This window comes from Priapulus caudatus, unplaced genomic scaffold (genome assembly GCF_000485595.1).
Source record: "Priapulus caudatus unplaced genomic scaffold, Priapulus_caudatus-5.0.1 Scaffold717, whole genome shotgun sequence".
In the NCBI taxonomy this organism is placed as follows: Eukaryota; Metazoa; Priapulida; class Priapulimorpha; order Priapulimorphida; family Priapulidae; genus Priapulus; species Priapulus caudatus.
The window spans coordinates 56,296-62,533 of record NW_014577778.1 but is presented as its reverse complement, the minus strand read 5'-3'; the positions used below and the strand labels follow the sequence as shown (position 1 = coordinate 62,533).

The 6,238-nt window shown below is 54.8% G+C and overlaps 1 long non-coding RNA gene across 1 annotated transcript in view; it reads left to right on the top strand.

The window, feature by feature from the left end:
• Positions 1-4,707, top strand: part of LOC106813038 — a 5,334-nt gene extending 627 nt beyond the window's left edge. Inside the window, exons 2-5 of the long non-coding RNA XR_001394416.1 lie at positions 2,044-2,161; positions 2,749-2,839; positions 4,065-4,243; positions 4,669-4,707. This is a non-coding gene — a long non-coding RNA (uncharacterized LOC106813038). The remainder of the gene's footprint in view (positions 1-2,043; positions 2,162-2,748; positions 2,840-4,064; positions 4,244-4,668) is intronic.
• The last annotated feature ends 1,531 nt before the right edge of the window (positions 4,708-6,238 follow it).

Genomic DNA, 6,238 nt, shown 5'->3' with positions numbered 1-6,238 from the left:
CGCTGTCGCATGTCCCTCGTCTGTGTCGCGTGTCGCTGTCGCATGTCCCTCGTCTGTGCCGCGTGTCGCTGTCGCATGTCCCTCGTCTGTGTCGCGTGTCGCTGTCGCATGTCCCTCGTCTGTGTCGCGTGACGCTGTCGCATGTCCCTCGTCTGTGTCGCGTGTCGATCACGAGATTGCGCGGGCGTGCTGAGTGGAGGCGAGCGTAGATGGTAAACAGTGGGAGGCAGCTGTGTAAACTGCCGGCAGCCGAGCAAACGAGCGGACGACAGCTCAGCGTGATGTATTCGATTCCCCGCATCTGTCTCTGAAGCGACGCCGTCTAGCTCTTAATATTTAATTGTAAATAATATATTAATAATTATATATTTATTAACAATTAATAATAATAATATTAATTATTTTAAGGCAAGCTGAGAGCGGGGAGGATCGCTCGAGCGTTCGCGTAACGGTCGTCTAAGATTTCTAGCGCAACCTGCTGCAACAGTTGTATAGGTTACTCTTCTAACGGTCGTTAATCCTTCGCAGGTAAATTGTGCGTTACCTGAGACAGGTTTATAGGTTACTCCACTCTAAGGTCGTTACACGCAGGTAAATGTGCGTTACCGTGAGACAGGTGTATAGGGTTGGCTTCCTCTAACGGTCGTTAACACGCAGGTAAATTGTACGTTACCTGAGACAGGGTGTTATAGGTTCGCTCCTCTAACGGCGTTAACATAACGCAGGTTAATTGTGCGTTACTAGACAGGTGTATAGGTACTCCTTAACGGTCGTTAACACGCAGGTAGATTGTGCGTTACCTGAGACAGGTGTATAGGTTACTCCTCTAACGGTCGTTAACACGCAGGTAAATTGTGCGTTACCTGAGACAGGTGTATAGGTTACTCCTCTAACGGTCGTTAACACGCAGGTAAATTGTGCGTTACCTGAGACAGGTGTATAGGTTGCTCGCTGCTCAACGTCGTTAACGACGCAGTGTAAATTGTGCGTTACCCTTAGACAGGGTATAGTGTCGGCTTAATGTGGTTAGCTGCGCAGGCTGATTTGCCTGGTTACCTGTCTCCAAGGTGCGCGGTGTTTCGCATCTCCGACAGGATAATCGTCATCAGCGGCCGACCTGGTGATCCACTCCGCACGTTCGCATTCGATGGCTCACGGTGGCTCCCTCTTGCAGGTCGTGTGGCGGCGAGGGAGAGAGGGCAGCGGGGGCGGCGGGCGGCACCCCCGCCGGGAGGCGGCTTGATGACACATTGATGACGCCTGAGGAAGAGGAGGAGGAGGAGGAGTTGTGTTGACCTCATCCTACGACGATCTACTGCTCTACAGGATTCCGCCGTGCGGGACAAGGCCTCGAAGTGAAAGTACGTGAGTCTCAACGCGCGTGTAACACACCACGAAATACCCAGCACGCACGCACACACGCCACGCACGGGGCGGCATAGTGAGGGGTGAGTGACAGGGGGTAGTGAGAAGCGTCGTGGTACAAGAAACATGTTATGTGTGAGAGCAGAGACGTGGTGAGTGATCAGCATGTGAGAGAGTAGATGGTAGACGCGTGGTCACCACACTGGTCTTTGCTGTACAAGAGACGTAATGAGATATCAGTGGCGTCCGCGCCTCACACTGGTCTTTGCTGCTATCAAAGAGACGTAGTGGCGGTACAGTGCGTTCCGCCACTCACCTGGGCGTCTTTGCTTCGTACAAAGAACGTAGTGAGATATCAGTGGCGTCCTGCGCTCACACTGGTCTTGCTGTACAAAGAGACGTAGTGAGATATCATGCTCCTGCATCAACACTGGTCTTTGCTGGTACAAAAGAGACGTAGTGGAGGATATCAGGCGCTCCGCGCCTCGACACTGGTCTTTGCTGTACAAAGAGGACGTAGTGAGATATCAGTGCGTCCTGCACTCACTACTGGTCTTTGCTGTACTAAAGAGACGTAGTGAGATATCAGTGCGTCCTCTGCGCTACACGGTCTTTTGCCTGTACAAAGAGGAGTGAGAGATCAGTGCGTCCCGCACTCACACTGGTCTTTGCTTGCAGGGTGTTGACAGCTTCTCTATGAACGTCTACAGCCAGGCGTCATCGCACAGTCCAGACTTGCCCCCGCTCTACGTCACCGACAAGACTCCACTCTGCATAGAGAACAGCCTGCTAGGAGGTGAGTGAGCGGTCGTGCGACGCGGGGGACGCGTGAGGGGGTGGTGCAGGATCGTGCGCGCGCGAGTGAGTGAGTGAGCGGTCGCGTCGTGTGCGCGGTGTTACAGGGGTTGCACGTTTTGTGCATATCTGGTACATGCATATCTGGTACATGCATATCTGGGATCGATCGGTCGGGTTTTCGGAGCTCAGCGGTGTAAGGGAGAAGCGGAAGAATGTGTGAAAGGGAGAGAGGAGAGGAGGGGAAGGGATGGGTAGGTCTTCCTATATTAAAAGACGTGTGAAGAAGAGGCCTGGACAGCCTCTACAGGGCACAGCTTCCCCCACGTGCATTTAGCTTGCTGGTTGGATGTTGCCATTGTATATGTATATGGGAAAAGTTTTGTTTAAGAAATTCCTACTCAAAGTTAGCAATGAACGACTAGTTTCAACTTGTGGTAGCCCGTGTGTGGTCTTCCTATATTAGCTTGGTAATCATTATTGGCGGTGAGGTCGTGGAAGGGGAATGCGCGCGGTAGGAATCGTGGTTCTCATGGAATGAAGCATCACGACGTAACATCATCGTCTCTCCTCTGTGTGTGTGTGTAGATCCGCGGCTGGACCTTGTCACGGAGGAATGCTGGGTGTCCGTCTCCTCCTCGCCTGACACCGGGGACAACCACTATCTCGTCCAGAACAGGTGAGCTGTGTGCGGACGTAACACGCGTGTGGTGCTGGTGGTGGGTGGTGGTGCTGCTGCTGCTGCTGCTGCTGCTGTTGCTGCTGCTGCTGCTGTTGCTGCTTCTGCTGCTGCTGCTGCTGCTGCTGGTGCTGGTGCTGGTGGTGGTGGTGACACCAGCCTCAGTACCAACAGCAGTGCATGGCACTGTTAGTACACCATCACTAGTACACATTACCAGGAATATACAGCATCAGTAGTACATGTTACCAGTAGCACAGGGTGTCATTAGTACACCATCAGTAGTACAGGGTGCCAGTATAACATATTATCAGTGGTACATGGTACCATTATCATGTGTTTCCAATAGTGCCATTATTACACGGTACCCATACTACATTGTCACTAGTCCATGGTACCAGTAGTACATTGTCACTAGTCCATGGTACCAGTAGTACATTGTCACTGGTATACCACCACTAGTACTAGTGATGTCACGATCATCGATTATACTCGATCATCGGTTGAACAGTGGCTCGAACCAAGCGCTTGGTTATCAAAATCCATAATCGATTTTCATCGAAACAAAAAAAAATTTAAAAAAATTTTCTTTTTTTAAATTTGAACAAGAAAACTTGGAAAAGTGATGAGAATCAGTACATGTATTATATCACACAGTAGTAAATCAGTGCAATACAAACAGTAAAACAGGGCTAAACAAGCACAGTCACATGACGTTACGCGCACGGCAGGCATTCAACACCCCGAGTAACCGATTGTAACCGATCATCGGTTCTCGTTGGTCGCATACGATGATCAGAGTTACGAAATTACAACGGCGATTGACAACGACTAACTAGTACGCAGCAGAGTAGCAGCAGCAGCAGGCATAGCAGCAGTAGTAGTAGTAGACAACAGCAGCGCAGTAGTAGTAGCAACAGCAGCAGAAGTAGTAGTAGCAGGCAGCAGTAGCGCAGCAGCAGCAGCAGCAGCATGCAGCACCAGCAGTAGTAGCAGGCAGCCAGTAGCAGGCAGTAGCTAGCAGCAGCAGTAGTAGTAGGCAGCAGCAGCAGCAGGGGCAGTAGTAGGGCAACAGAGCAGGCAGTAGTAGTAGTAGCAGCAGTAGCAGCAGCAGTAGTAGTAAGCAGCAGTGAGCAGTAGCAGCAGTAGTAGCAGGCAGCAGCAGCAGTAGTAGTATGCACGCACCACACTGTCGCTAACGAGTATTCGTCTCTCACCTGTACAGGTGTGGGCGGTGGATCAGTCGGTGAAAGCTGCAGCAGGCTTCGGAGCAGGAGCAGGCTCAGCGTCTGTGCTTCACACTGTCAGCGCTACTGGCAGCAGGAATTACACTCACGTCTACCTGCACTGCCGCGTGAGCGTGTGCACCGCATAGCCAAGTACGGCCAGCCAGAGATAGACGAGGTGATCAGGGGAGGGGGCCGGGGGTTGAGTGGTCCACGGGGAGAGGAGGGGAGGGGGAGGCTATCGGGGGAGAAGGGGGTTGACCGGTCACGGGAGAGAGGGGAGGGAGATGGGGTTGATCTGTCAGCGGGGAGGAAGGAGAGGGTTGACTGGTCATAGGAGAGGAGGGGGAGGGGTTGACGGCTGTCCACAGGGAGGAGGGAGAGGGAGGGGTTGACCGGTTATGGAGGAGGGGGTTGACTGTCATGAAGGGAGGGGGAGGGGTCGACTAGATCAGAGCGGAAGGAGGGCTAACACTGCTCTCTGCTTGTTTTTCTCGGCGAACGGCGAACAGAGCATTCTATCTCTGGGTCGGCTGGTAACAAACTTTCGTCTAAACTGCTCTCTTGTGTTTCCTCCCCTGCGTCTCGTTGCCACGACGACAGTGCGCGGGCTGGACCTGTACTGGCCTGAGCAGTACGCTTCACGGCGCTCCAACAAGCGCTGCTGCGCGCCACGTCCGTGCATGCGCAGCCGGCTCGGTCAGTGGGGACCGTCGAAGATAGACCGCGGAAGCCTTGTTCACTGGCCTTCACGGCAGCCGTTCAACATCGGCTGAGAGACGCGGGAGCTTCGCGCGCAGCCTACGGCAAGGTACCACGCACGCACGCGAGAGCGAGCGAGCGAGGGGGACGGCAGGGGCGCCACGGGGCAGACTACGCAGGTACGCACGTAAGCGCTGATGCGAGGAGAGGGGACCAGGGGCGCCACGGGGCAGCTACGCAGGTACGCCACGAACGCTCAACGTTGCGAGCGAGGGGAAGCCAGGGGCGCCATGGCTTGATGGTGGCGGGGGCGGGGGCGGGGGCATCTACGGCTGGAGCGCGGCCGCAGCGGTAGATCACGCACGTTACGCACCGCGAGCGAGAGACGCCGTGCCCAGGCAGGGTGGCGCCTACAGATCGGCAGGGTGGGGCTGGGGGCGGGGCAATCTACGTTGGGCGAGCAAACTGCTATAGATCGACCGTTGGGTGTCCAGGCAGGGTTGCGTGTCGGGGGGTGGGGGGGGTATCTATTGTTAGGGTGAGGCTGTGATTTGTTATTAGTTGGGCGGGGGCTGGGGTTTATTTACGTTTAGCGTCTAGGGTTGTCTACCTCACTTTTGCGATCCGCACTGTTCTATAGGGGGTAGGTAGGAGCGAGGGTTATCTAAAGGATCCGGGTTCGCAGAACGTCGGTTGCCGTTGGTTACGCGAGGCGAGAGCTGCATGTAGAAGCCTGTAGGAGATGGCGCCCACGGTCGTGCGGACGCCGCGCGTGCGGCGCCCTCTGGAGGCGATCGAGGGCCGCCCCTGTGGTGCGTCAAGGCGCCCCTGGCGGCGTGGTCAGAACTATCGCTCTGGCGAGACGTCACGGTCGTCATGGTAGTGATGGTTTCGCGCTTCGTGTGTTGTTCCAGCGCCGCCGTCGGGGAGATGTGCGCCGTGGCTGAGAGGCGCGTGATCGGCGCTGGATCGGGAGCGGTCGTCGGCCATTAGCGGATGCGCGCGTTCGCTCATCGGCCGGCCTGCTGACAGCTGTGCTACTGGTTCACTACACTCCACAGCGTTACCGGGTGAGGTGACGCATGCGCGGCGGGGAGGGGGATGGGGGAGGTATCTCAGGAAGCTACGCAGGGGAAGGGATTCTTCCACGATTCTCTCGCGATCTTTGCTCCGTAATTGTTATTTCGGGCGAGTGCTTGAATGACGCATTTCTCCTCATTGTCTTCTCGTTCTCTATTCGCTCTTCTGTCTCTGTCTCTGACTCTCCTCTCTCTATTCTCTCTTTTGCTCTGTCTCTGTCTCTGACTGTCTCTCTCTCTCTCTCTTCCCTCCTCTCTCTCTCTCTCGTCTCTCTCTCTCTGTCTCTGTCTCTCTGTCTTTCTCTCTGCTATCTCTCTCTCGCTCTCTCTCTTCTGCTCTCTTTCTCTCTCTCGCTATCTCTCTCTCTCTCTCCCTCTCTCGTCTCTCTCTC